Source organism: Heterocephalus glaber, unplaced genomic scaffold (assembly GCF_053883595.1).
Source record: "Heterocephalus glaber isolate CG9 unplaced genomic scaffold, H.glaber_assembly_v1.0 deba00001454, whole genome shotgun sequence".
Classification (NCBI taxonomy): Eukaryota; Metazoa; Chordata; class Mammalia; order Rodentia; family Bathyergidae; genus Heterocephalus; species Heterocephalus glaber.
Window position 1 is genome coordinate 15,436,175 of NW_028258303.1, and position 14,987 is coordinate 15,451,161.

Consider the following 14,987-nt stretch of genomic DNA (forward strand, 5'->3'; position numbering starts at 1 on the left):
GAGATGAGGTGGGTACAAAGTGGGGCAAAACTAGAGAGACCCAATGGAAAATTACAAGGTGGGCATGAGGTGGGACAAAACCATGATCAACTAATAAAATTACAAGTACAGTCACCCAGTAATCTTGATTAAATGGGGGATCAAATGGGAAAACAAGTCATGCATAAGGAATTTCTGAAAAGGAAATGGGCTAGGGAGATTGATGTCTATTTAGAATATCAATCACTGCTATTCATCTCTAGGGGAGGTATTAACTCTTTCCTTTTTATAATGCTAACCAGTGAATGTGCCTCAATTGTTTTTCTATGCTGAGCCCAGCTTTGTCTAACTACCTTAAAATAATTTCTAACTAACTCAGCTATCGGCAAAAAACCCACTACCTTATGATTCCATTTACATGTAAAATATAAAATTATTAAAAAATTACAAAAAATTAGAGAATGTCTGGGATTTGGACCCATGAAAAAGCTCTTAGATTTGACACTAAATTCATGATTCTTCATAGGAAATAGATGGTAAATTAAACTTCCTCAAAATTATGAACTTTTGTTCTGAGAAAGACTCAAGAGCATGAAAATCCAAGCTAAAGACTAGGAAAAAATATTTGCAAACCACAAATCTTATAAAGAACTTGAATCTACTATAACTAGAGCACATAAAAAACCTTTAAAACTTGAAAGCATTTCACGTAAGGAATAGGCAAAAGATATGAAGAGGCATTTCCCCAAAGGAGATATGTTGTTGAAACATAAACCCATAAAAATATATGCGACATTACTAGCTAGTAGGGAAATGTAAATGTAAACCACAAGCAGATATTCCTATATACCCCTTGAAACTTCTCAAGCCAGGTATAATGTCACACAACTATAATCCCAGCACTCTAGGAGATTGAGACAGAATAATTGCAATTGTGAGCTCAGCTTGGATAACTTACTTATCTAATGAGACCCTGTCACAAAATCAAAAATTTAAAAAATGACCTGAGAGTATCTCAGTGTGAAGGCTCTAGGTTCAACCCCCAGCACTACCAACACCACCACCACCACACACACACACACACACACACACACACACACAAGTCTCAAGTAAAAATTTTAATAGTATTAAATCCTGGTACGGATTCAGAAAATGAGATCATTCCTATTTACAGATAAGATTATTATAATTTTTTAAAAAATGTTATTTTATTGGTACATTTTAGGTATACAATATAATGACATTCATCATTGGAAATTGGCACCTTTACATAATCTCTCCTGGTTCTTATTTTTTCCCCCTTCCCCTACCCTCCTTTCAACCCCTCCATCCCTCCCTATTTACAAAGACTTTGCTTCCATTTTTTCATTTTCCCTTATTAATTCCATTCCCTTCTTTCCCCTACCTTTCCCACTTCCCCTTCCCCTTTGTCCCTTTTCTTCCTATTTCACATTATCTATTATAACTTTCAGCCCTTATTTACACTTTCAGTTTCTCACACTACAGAAACTATTTAGCATTTACACGTGTTTCTGTTTATTTCACTTAAGAGTATGGCCTCAATGTACATGCCTTTAGCTGCAAATGTCCTAATTTCTCATTTTTTATGGCTGAGTAGTACTCAATTTTATTAAAAACCACATTTTCTTTAACCAGTCTCCAGTTGATGGGCAATTGGGCTGCTTCCAAGTTTTAGCTATTACCTACTGTGTCTCTATGTTCTCAAGCTAATATGCTTTTTTTTTTTGTACCAGAGATCGAACTCGTGTCCTTGAGCTTGCGCAGCAGGTGGCAAAACCACTGAGCTAAATCCCCAGCCCAACTGTGCCTCTATGAAGAGGGGTGCACATATATCGCTGTGGTGTGATTCTTTTAATTCTTTGGGGAATATACCCAGCAGGGGAATACCTGGGTCAAATGGGACTTCTAGTCCTAGTTCTTTGAGGTATCTCCATATTGATTTCCGCAGTGGTTGCACCAGTCTACACTCCCACCAGCAGTGGAGCAGGGTTCCTCTTTCCCCACAGCCCCACCAGCATTTGTTATTGGTTGATTTCATGATAGCAGCCATTCTTTCTGGAGTGAGGTTGAATCTCAGCATTGTTTTCATTTGCATCTTTTGAATGACCAGTGATGTTGAACATTTTTTCATATATTTATTTGCTATTTCTAATTCTTTGTTTGAGAAATGTCTGTTCATTTCAGATGCCCATTTATGGATTGGGTCTTTAAATTTGGGAGGTCTGATTTTTTTAAGTTCTTTATAGATTCGAGATAGTAGACCTTTGTCTGAGGAAGAGCAGGTGAAGATTCTTTCCCACATTGTGGGTTGTCTCTTCACACTGCTGGTGGTTTCTCTTGCTGTGCAGAAGCTTTTTAATAAGAAGGGATCCCACTTGTTGATTGTTTGTGCTAGTTCATGGGCAACTGAGGTTTTGTTCATAAAATCTTTTCCTACACCTATGTCTTCAAGAGTTCTACCTAACGTTTGTTCCAAGCGAGTCAGCATTTCTATTTTAATATTTAGATCCTTAATCCATTTTGATTTCAGTTCAGAGCATGGTGAGAGATATAGGTCTAGTTTTAATCTTTGACAAGTTGAAACCCAGTTTTTCCAGCACCATTTATTAGAGAGGCTATCTTTCCTCCATTGAGGGTGTTTGGCTCTTTTGTGAAAGATGAGGTTGCTGAGTGTGTCTGGAGTTGTTTCTATTCCACTGGTCCTCAGGTCTGTTTCTTTGCCAGTAACATGCTTTTTTTTTTTTTTTTTTTTTTTTTTTTTTTTTTAATCACAGTAGCTTTGTAGTATAGTTTCCCCTGTCATGTCTCTGTTGCCTAGTATTGCTTTTGCTATTCTGGGTCTCTTCTTGTTCCAAATGAATTTTTAGATTGTTTTCTCAAGGCCCGTGAAGTATGCTGCTGGGAATTCATTTGGGATTGCATTGAATCTGTATAGCAGTTTTGGAAGTGTGGCCATTTTCACTAAATTGATCCTTCCTACCCTGGACCAGAGGATGTCTTTCCATTTTCTCATATCATCTTCAATCTCTCTTTTCAGAATGTTACAGTTTTCAAAAGAGGTCTTTGATTTCTTTAGTTAGGTTGATTCCTAGGTATTTCAGCTTTTTGGATGTTATTTTGAAAGGAATTATTTGCCCTATTTCTGTTTCAGTGAGTCTGTTGTTTGTGTAGAGGAAAGGTATTGATTTTTGTGTGTTGACCTTATATCCAGCTACTCTACTAAATTTGGTTATTAAGTCTAGAAGACTTTTGGTGGCATTCTGGGGGTCTTCTATATAGAGTATCATGTCATCTGCAAATAATGACAATTTGACTTCTTCATTTCCTATCTTTATTTCCTATCTTTTATTTCTTTCTCTTGTCTAATTGCCATGGCTAATGTTTCCAAAACTATATTGAACAAGAGTGGTGATAGTGGACATCTTTGTCTTGTTCCTGATTTTAGTGTGAAGGATTTTAGTTTTTGACCATTTAGTATGATATTGGCTGTTGGTTTTTCATAGATGGCTTTATCATATTGAGGTAGAGACCATCTATTCCAATTCTTTGTAGGGTTTTTATCATAAATGCATGTTGAATTTTGTCAATTGCTTTTTCTGCATCTATGGAGATAATCATATGATTTTTCTCCTTGGCTCTACAGACATAGTGTATTACATTGATTGATTTGCATATATTGAACCATCCCTGTATCCCTGGGATGAATCCCACTTGGTCAGGGTGTATGATCTTCTTGATGATCCTCTGCATTCTATTTGCCAGTATCTTATTAAAGATTTTTGCATCTATGTTCATTAGTGAGATTGGCCTATAGTTCTTTTTTTCAGTCGGGACTTTCTTTACTTTGGAGATCAAGGTGATGCTTGCTTCCAGGAATGAATTTGGGAGTATTGCTTCCCTTTCAATTTTATTGGGGAGTTTAAATAATAGTGGTGGTAGTTTCTCTCTAAATGTCTTGTAGAATTTGGCAGTGAAGCCATCTAGGCCCGGGCTTTTCTTAGTTGATAAGTTTTAATTACATTTTGAATTTCATTTATTGATATTGGGTCTTTACAATTTTTAGGTCTTCTTGGTTCAACTTCGGTAATTCACACATATCTAGGAATCTGTCCATTTCTTCTATGTTTTCAGTCTCATTGGCATATAGTTTCTCGAAGTAGGGTTTGATGATCTTCTAGATTTCTGCGAGTCCACTGTAATTTCATTCTTTTCAATCCTAATTGCATGGATTTGGGCCTTTTATTTCCTTTTTTGATAAGTTTAGCTAAGTGTTTGTCAATTTTGTTGATTCTTTTGAAGAACCAACTCTTGGCTTCATTGATTTTTTGTATTGTTCTCTTAGTCTCCATTGCATTGATTTCTGCTCTGATCTTTATAATTTCTTCCCTTGTATGAGATTTGGGTTTGTCCTGCTCTTCTTTTTCTAGAAGCTTGAGGTTCAGCATCAGGTTTTTAATTGGGCTTGTTCTGTTTTTCTAATATGTGTATTCTCTGCTATGAATTTCCCTCGTAAGACTGCTTTCCTTGTGTCCCATATATTCCAATATGTTGAATTGTCATTGTCACTTAATTGAAGGAACTCTCTGATTTCTTCTTTAATTTCCTCTGTGATCCATTAGTTATTCAGAAGTGTGTTGTTCAATATCCATTTGTTTATGAAATTTTTGTGGGTTTTTTTGCTGTTGATCTCCAATTTCATCATACTATGGCCTGATAATATACAGGGGATATCCTCAATTCCTTTGCACTTATTTAAACATGTTCTATGTGTAAGTATGTGTTCTATTTTGGAGAATGACCCATGTGAAGCTTAAAAGAATGTGTATTCTGATTTTGTGGGGTGGAACACTTTGTAAACATCTGTTAAGTTCATTTGTTCAAGAATTTAATTGAGTTCTAGTGTTTCATTATTTTTCTTCTACTTGATCTGTTTGTGAAAGGGGGGTATTGAGGTTCCCCACTACTATTGTCTTAGTGGATGTATGCCATTTCATGTCCATTTGTATTTGTTTTACATAGTTGGGCATACTAGCATTTGATGAATAGATATTTATGATTGTCATTTCTTCCTGTTGGAGTGTTCCCTTTACAAGGATGTAGTATCCTTATTTGTCTCTCTTAATCAGTGCTGGTTTAAAATCCACTTAATCTTCAAAGAGGATAGCTACTTCTGCTTTTTTTTATGGGTTCCTGTCACTTGGAGTATTGTTTTCCACCCTTTAACTTTTAATCTATGAGTTTCTTTTGGAATTAAATGTGTTTCTCATATGCATCATATTGTTGGACTGTGCTTCTTGACTCATTCTGCCAGTTTATTTCTTTTGATTGGTGAATTGAGACCATTAACATTGATCATTATAACTGATGTGTATTGTCATGACTTTTTCTTTTTGTTGGATTCTCCCCCTTTTCATTTAATTTCTTGTCTTACCCAATGGATTCATTCTACTGTGCTTCCTGGGGTTATGATCTTCATTTTCTGTTCCTAGGATATTATCTAAAATTTTTTGGCATGTTGGTTTAGTATTCATGAAATTCCTAAGGTGCTCTTTGTCATGAAAGTATCTTATTTCTCCATCAGTTTTGAAAGATAGTTTTGCAGGGTGCATCAATCTGGGTTGGAGGCTGTTTTTCTTTTGGGCTTGAATTACATAACTCCAAGCTCTTCTTGCCTTGAGGCTTTGCATTGAGAAGTCTGCTGTGATTCTGATGGGCTTTCCTTTGTATGTGACTTGTTTCTTTTATCTAATTGCTTGTAGAACTTTGTTCTTCTGTTGGGTTTCTGGAATCTTAACAATTAAATGCCTATGTGTAGATTTTTTTTGATCAAGGTTATTTGGAGTCCTATATGCCTCACTTATCTGTATGTCAAGTTCTTTTCCCCTGCTTAGGAAGTTTTCTGTCATTACTTCTGTGAACAGTTTTTTTTTTTTTTATGTCATCTGGACTCTCTCCTGTTTCTTCTTTGACTCCAGTGAGTCTTATGTTATTCTTCTTTGCATTGTTTAGCAGCTGCTGGATTGATTTCTCATGGTCCCTTACAATTTTGAAGCAATTTTTCTTTTCCTGGTCACTAATTGCACTCTTATCTTCTATATCTTCAATACTGTTCTCACGTTGGCTCATTGTGCTGTGTAGACTTTCAATGGAGTTTTTAATTTCATGGAAATCTGTCTGTATCTGTTTTATGGATTCCATTTGTTTCCTATGTTGGGATTCCATCATGTTCCTCAGCTCCTCTACTTTTTTTTAATCTGTGTCCTCTGTAGATTTATCAATCATGTCTTGCACTATGGGCCCAATCTCTGCTGTTATCTGAGAAAGTGTTTCTGATTTCATTTTTTCCAGATCCTCTTTTGTTGCCTGTTCAGGGAGTCCAGGTGGTTGAGTATCAGAGTGTTTCATTTCCTTTCCCTTTGCAGTTGCTCTAGGTGATCTGGAAGTCTTGTTTTGAGACTTGTTTATGTGTCTTCTCATTTTGATTGGGGGATGGTGCTGTTGACGTCCAGGTGGCTCACCTCCTCTGCACTGGCAGCGGTGGAATGGTGGCCCAGAAGTACCTACCTCTGGGCTGGGAGCAGTGGAAAGGCAGCCCAGAAGCCTCTTCCTCTGGGCTGGGAGTAGTGGAATGACAGCCTGGGAGCCCCTTCCTCTGGGTTGCAAGTGGTGGAATGGCATCCTGGGAGTCCCTTCCTCTGGGCTGGGAGTGGTGGAATGGTGGCCCAGAAGCCCCAGATTATTTTAAAATTTGTATGATAAGGTAAAAGCTAGTAGCTATAACAATTTTGAAAGAATATAGTGGGGTGAATCAGTACAAATTTAAGATATATAACTATAATAATCACATATAAAATCAAATATAATAAGAGATCATTGCATAAATATGGTAAGTGTAATAATCACAACCACTCTAGAAAATAGTTTATTAGTTTCTTTAAAAGCTAAAATTACTGTGCTTTAAAATTTAGCAGCTGCACTAGTAGACATTTATTGCTGAAATATATAAACAGATTCATATATAACCTGTTCATAATAAGTAACATGTATAATAGCTATTCATAAGAGCAAAAAACTGAAAACAACCCAGATCTCCTTCAAAGGTTGAATGGTTAGGCAAACCATGGTATATCCACCCCATGGCATACTACTCAGTGAGCAAAAAGAACATGCTGTTGGTACATGGTACAATCTGCATAAACCTCCAAGGAATTATGCAGAGTGAAAAAAGCTAGTCCCAAAAGGCCACAGGCCTTATGATTACTTTTATATAATATTCTTGAAGTGATAAAATTATAAAAATAGCGAGCAAGTTAGTGGTTACCAGAGATTACAGACAAAGTGGAGTAGAAATCAAATGGAGGTGGGAATAGAAAGGCAACATGAAGAATCCTTGAAATGATTGAAGTGTTTGTATATTGATCATATTAATATCAATATGCTGTTTGTGATATTGTGTTGTAGTTTATCTAAATATAATCTTTTGGAAAACTTGGGAAAGGGTATATGAGATTTCTGTAAATTATTGTTTACAACTGTATGTGACTCTAGTTATCTCAAATAATTGTGGAAATAAAAACTAGATCTCAAAAGATCTTAAATTCACTCAACTCCACACACACAACTACTTTTTCTTCACCATGTTTGAATTTGATAAATTGGAATGTTAAATACCTAACAAATGATTCAAAGAATTTAATTTTGCTTTTTAGACTGAGAATCAATCATTGCTTATAGTCTACCTGTAATGTGTAATACTTCAAAGTAGTACTTGAGATGTAAAAAGTGTTCTATCTTTGAACATTCATGACATTTAGATATCATTCTCTTTCTTTGATTTATGTTATTTTTCCATATGCAAGCTGAATGAAATTCTGCATCTTTCCTGCAAGTATTACTCACATTAAATTGATATGTTGTTCTTAAAAAATAAACAATTCATTTACTTTCCTGCCAGTGAAAAGGCAATGGATACTCTTGGTTCTGACAAAAATGGGGCAGACATCAAACATTTCCAATGTCAGGCAATTTGGTTTCATTAGGAAATAACTGCATGATTTGGAGAGTTTTCCCTCACATGTTTCACAAGACATGGAAAGCTTTACTCCCAAATTTTCTTTCCAACTTCTGCTCCTGAGATTTTCTTAATTCATCCTTTCTCTCAATCACTATTTCTTTTTTGTGCTTTTACATGTATAACTTTTGGGTCCTTTCTGCCTTGCTATGTTCTCTCTCTCTTTCTTTCTTTCTTTCTTTCTTTCTTTCTTTCTTTCTTTCTTTCTTTCTTTTTTTTTGGTACGGCAGTGAGGGGTAGGGATCAAACTTGTGTCCTTGTGTTTGTGAGGCAGGCGGTGGAACCACTGAGCTAAATCCCCAGCCCCTTGCTGTGTTCTTTCTCAAAATCATACAAATAGAAAAGATTTGTTGGACACCCCATAAAACCAACTCAGAATATCCCTTAGAACATTCTAAGTCACAGATATGATGTCAGAAATGCTTGTGATTTCCAACTAACTGTAACAGAAGTTTTTACTGCATATGTCCAAGAATAAGAGATTCATTTTCTCCATACAGTTTTTATCAGTAGGGTAAATATCAAAGTAGGTACCAAAGGATATCTGAGGAAAAATATATATAAATGCCAAAACACATTTTAGTTTTTATTGTTAGACTGATACCCTGAAAAATATTACTTCTGTTTTGAATATATCTCTTAGGGCCACTTTTGGTTTTTCATGTGATTTAAACATGGGAGGGGAGTTACACAATGTGTACTTGAAATTCAAAGTAGCACATCTCCTGTAAAAGAACTGATGATTCCTTTCCAAAGGAAAGAAAAGGGAACCTGACAGTTTTTCTTAAGGACTATGGTACTAGACAAAAATTTATATCTGTAGGAAACTGATGTCACTCTAAAAGGTTTTCAGTCTCCACTTTCCTTTTAGGAGAGACATTGTCAACTTAAAATTAATTACTAAAATGTGAAGCAAATCAAAAGACAAAACAAATCAGGCTGTTAAGACAAACATTAAAAATCAAATTATGCTCTCAAAATAGGCAATTTACAGCTTGGAAGGGTAATTGGCAAACCTGAAATGCATACAAATAGTTGAAATTACTGATGCAAGTGGTGTATTACCTATTGGAGGGTATAATTTGACAATGACTCTTGAAAAAGGACAGAGATTCTATCATTTTTCATGATTTAACAGCAAAATATGGCCTAGAACTCTGTCTAAAAGAGACTGAAGGAGGATTAAATTGAAGAAAGAGCCTTAGCTGAAAGAGAAACGAGTGTTAAAGCTATATGTCAGGGAGAAGCATAGATTGGTTTTAAAGTTTTACAGTCCTATGTTAAATGAACAGCCTCTCCAGAGACAATGACTGACCACAATGTTTCAGTAAATCATTTAAATAGGTTTAACTTACTGATTTTGGAAAGGAGGACATAACACAGCTGACTTGACAGCTGAGTGATCAAATATGGTGTTATGATCATCTCAGAGATGAAAATCACTGGACAGTTACACATTTCCTCACCAAATCCTTTTTCAGATTCTAAAACAAAGTAATCACTATTTGCATGTTTAGAAATCTTTATATTGTCAGTGTATTCCTTTGTATACTGAAAAAAATATTCACTTGAAATGACAAAATTTTGATGGCAGTAATATGGGGCAGGAGGCAGCAGCCAAAGTTGGCACTGAGCAGAATGTTAAATGGAAGGAGAGGGGCTATTCACATATGTCTCTGCTAGATGTTATTTTCCCTGTGACTGTTCATCTTTCCTATCAGTTATAGTCCATTACTGTCTTCTACCTGTCCACTTTTCCCTGTGATATTCCCTTAACTGCATTCTTTGATAGTTCTTTCACAGAACAAGCATCTTCTTGGCGTGCAGACAGATGTAATCACATCCAGAGTTTCTCAATTTATATAGATTATTCTTTCTCTCCTAAATTGATTTTATACTAGAGTTTTTAGTGGTAATTCCAAGACAAAAAGATATACACTGAACAATATTTGAATGGTAAGATAAATTCAAGAATCACATTAACATGTATTAATAATGCTGATGATGTCTATAATAAGTTTGATTTGACCACCAAAGACTTTAATAAATGTCCTGAAGTATATAATCAGCCTTAGAAAATGGTTGTGCAGAAGTGAATGAATAAATGAACACATAGTTTATTAGCATGTATGAGTCACTTTTTATATGCTATTTTCTGGATCAGATCCCATTCCCTTAATTATTGACTTCAAGTAGTATTTTACTTAGATTTCTCCAAGTTTTTGCCAGAGGGTCAGGGAGTCTATGAGATTTTAATGCTTTTTAAAAAATGTTTTTGACTCCATAGTTTATAAGGTGTGTGCAGAAGGTTTGGTTTCTAGTTATCAATGGTGATAAAAATTGACCTGGTATAGATGTGTAGGATGTTTTCCAGCCTTTCCTGATCATTTTCCTCATTCATTCATATTTGCTTCCTAGATCAATCTCAAACTATCTGCATATAAATTGTAGCATTAGGGTATGCTTTGAGGAGAACTCAAGAGAAGACATTGATGAATTGCTGACATAACTCCTCTGAAGAGCTTCCATTCCTTGACAAAGAGGGCTCCAGTAATGAATTAACCTTTTGGTAATAAGTTGGATTCATAGAAACTTAGTGCTAAACTGAATGAATCCTAAATGAATCCACTTTCATTTTACAGTATTGATTTCAGAAGGAATTGAAGCTTGTTTATAAATTTTATAAACATGCTGAAGATGTTTTCTTGTTGCTGAAACTTCTTTTTGAGGATATTCATAACAAATTTTATATGCAACATAAAATAGAAATTTGGTCACCTGAAAACTTGAACATGTAGACAGTTGTTTGAAACATACACTTTGGACTTCATACACATTTCAATACCTTGTATTATCTGGTCCAAATATTAAATTAAAAACTTTCTCATTCTTAAAATAGGTATTAAAAATATAAGGTTCACAAGCTATTGAACAATGGACTTAAGAGATGTTTATAGAGTGTTCCACCCCACAAAATCAGAATACACATTCTTTTTAGCTGCACACAGGTCATTCTCCAAAATAGGTAACATGCTAGCTCATAGGGCAAATCTAAGTAAATGTAAAAGAATTGAAGTTATCCCCTGTATATTATCAGACCATAATGCAATAAAATTGGAGATCAATAACATAAGAAACCCCACAAACACGGGGAAATTGAATAACATTCTCCTGAACAACCAATGGGTCACAGAGGAAATTAAAGAAGAAATTAGACAGTTTCTACAAGTAAGTGATAATGCCATTACAATATACAAGAATCTGTGGGACACAATGAAAGCAGTTCTATGTGGGAAATTCATAGCAGTGAATGCCCATATTAGGACAACAGAGAGAATTCAGTTAAATAACCTAATGCAGAACCTCAAGCTCCTAGAAAAAGAAGAGCATAACAAACTCAAAGCTCGTACAAGAAAGGAAATTATAAAGATCCTAGCAGAAATTAATGCAATGGAGACTAAGAGAATGATACAAAAAATCAATGAATTGAAGAGCTGGTGTTTTGAAAGAATAAATAAAATCGATAAACCTTTAGCCAACCTTATCAAAAAAAAGGAAAGAAAAGGCTCAAATCCATGCAATTAAGAATGAAAAAGGTGAGGTCACAACAGATCCAACAGAAATCCAGACGATCATCAATACCTACTTCAAGAACCTCTACTCCAATAAAATGGAAAACACAGAAGAAATGGGCAGATTCCTAGATACATATGAATTGCCAAAGTTATATGAAGACAATATAGAAATTCTAAGCACCCCAATAACAATGAGTGAAACTGAAAATGTAATAAAAAATTTACCAACAAAGAAAAGCTCAGGTCCTCATGGCTTCACTGCTGAATTCTACAAGATGTTTAAAGCAGAACTATTGCCATTACTCATTAAACTCATCAAGGAAATTGAAAGGGAAGCAAGACTTCCAAATTCATTCCTGGAAGCAAGTGTTACTTTGATTCCAAAACCAGGGAAAGACCCAACCCAAAAAGAGAACTACAGACCAATCTCCCTAATGAACATAGATGCAAAAATCCTCAACAAGATACTGGCAAACAGAATACAGAAGGTCATCAAGAAGATCATACACCCTGACCAAGTCAGATGCAAGGATGGTTCAACATCCATAAATCAATAAATGTAATACACTATATTAACAGAGTCAAGGACAAAAACCATATGATCATCTCAATAGATGCAGAAAAGGCATTTGACAAAATCCAGCACCCATTCATGATAAAAATGCTACAGAAAATTGGAATAGAAGGTCTTTATCTCAACCTGATTAAGGCTATCTATGAAAAACCAACAGCCAACATCATACTAAATGGTCAAAAACTGAAAACTTTCATGCTAAAATCAGGAACTAGACAAAGATGCCCACTATCACCATTCCTGTTCAATATTGTTCTGGAAACATTAGCCATAGCAATTAGAAAAGAAAAAGAAATAAAAGGAATAAAGATAGGAAAGGAAGAAGTGAAACTGTCATTATTTGCTGATGTTATGATACTTTACATAGAAGACCCAAAAACCTTGGTCAAAAGCCTTCTAGACCTAATTAACAGATTCAGTAGAGTACCTGGATATAAGGTCAACACTTAAAATACAATAGCCTTCTTATACGCAAATAGCAGACCCATTGAGAGAGAATTCGGGAAATAATTCCTTTTACAATAGTATCTAAAAAAATGAAATATCTAGGAATCAACCTAACAAAGGAAGCAAAAGATCTCTACACTGAAAACTACAGCACTCTGAAGAAGGAGATTGAAGAGGATATAAGAAAATGGAAAGATATCCCTTGTTCCTGGTTAGGAAGAATCAATATAGTGAAAATGGCCATACTTCCAAAACTACTATACAGATTTAATGCAATACTGATTGAAATTTCAACGATATACTTCACAGAACTAGAGAAAACAATCCAAAATTCATTTGAAAGCAGAAGAAACCTAGAATAGCAAAAGCAATTCTGGGCAACAGAGACATGTCTGGGGGTATCACAATCCCCAACTTGAAACTATACTACAAAGCTACTGTGATAAAAACAGCATGGTACTGGCAAAGAAACAGACCTGAGGATAAGTGGAATAGATTAGAAGATGCAGAAACAACTCCAGACATACTCAGCCACCTCATCTTTGACAAAGGAACCAATCACCCTCATTGGAGAAAAGATAGCCTGTTCAATAAATGGTGTTGGAAAAACTGGATTTCAAACTGCCGAAGATTAAAACTAGACACACAACTATCACCGTGCACTAAATTAAGATTGAAATGGATTAAAGAGCTAAATATCAAGACAGAAACAAGTAAACTTGCTGGAAGACAAGTTAGGTAGAATTCTCGATGACATTGGCATAGGAAAAGACTTTATGAACAAAACTTCAGTAGCACGAGAACTAGCACAAAGAATCAACAACTGGCACTTCATCTTACTAAAAATCTTCTGCACTGCAAGAGAAACTACCAACAGAGCTAACAGAAAACCTACAATATGGGAAGAAATTTTTAGAAGCTGTACCTCAGACAAAGGTCTACTATCTAGAATATATAAAGAATTGAAAAAAATCAGACCCCCCAAATTCAAAGACCCAATTCCAAAATGGGCATCTGAAATGAACAGACATTTCTCAGACCAAGAAGTAAAAACAGCAAATAAATATATGAAAAAATGTTCAACATCACTGGTCATTTGAGAGATGCAGATGAAAACAACACTGAGATTCCACCTTACCCCACAAAGAGTGGCTGCTATCAAGAAATCAACCAATAACAAATGCTGGCAGGGGTATGGAGAGAAAGAAACCCTTGTCCATTGTTGGTGGGAGTGCAGACTGGTGCAACCACTGTGGAAATCAGTATGGAGATACCTCAGAGAACTAGGACTAGAGGTCCCATTTGACCCAGGTATTCCCCTACTGGTTATCTTCCCCAAAGAATTAAAAGAATCATACCACAGCGATATATGTGCACCTGTGTTTATAGCAGCACAATTTGTAATAGCTAAGGTTTGGAAACAGTCCAAGTGCCCATCAACTGGAAACTGGATAAAGAAGATTTTTTTTTTATAAAATGGAGTACTACTCAGCCATAAAGAATGAGAAACTAGAGTCATTTATAGCTAAATGGATGCATATTGAGGCCATACTCTTAAGTGAAATAAATAGAACACACATGTGTAAATACCGAATAGTATCTCTACTGTGAGAAACTGAAAATGTAAATAAGGATGAAAATGATTAAAGTGAATAATTAATAATTTGAAAAAGGAAGAGGTCCAAAGGTGGAGGGGTGGCAGGAGGGGAAGGGGAAAGGGGAGAAAGGAAAGGAAAAATTATGAGAAAGAAAAAAAATGGATACGAAATCTATGTAAATAGGGAAGGGTGGTGGGGGTGAAGGAAGCATAGGTAATGGGGAAAAAAATAAGAACTAAGATCATCATGTTCAGGTATAAACACCCAATGATAAATGTAAATGTATTATATACCTAAAATGTACCAATTAATATATAAATAAAAAAATATAAGGTTCAGAATAAAATTTTATTTGGTATAAAAATGCTGCATTATTATTAGTTTTATTTCTCCTATTATACCTAGATCACGAATGATATCTTGAAATTTTACATATAAATTTCATAAAATGCAGACAAAGAATCTGGAAGGAATAGAATAGTGATAAATAATGGATAAAACACATATTAAAGTACATAGGTATTTGTAGCTGCTTTCATGTGTAATACCTACTGCATATTTTTTAGTTTTAAAATTTACAATTGATTTTGATGCCAATGTTACAATTTCTATTTTGATGGTACTTAAAGAACAGAGTTGATTTGTTGTTTCATGTGTCCATCACAATAATATAGAGCCACTTACCAAATTTGCATTTCACCTATATCAACCAAGGTGTTATG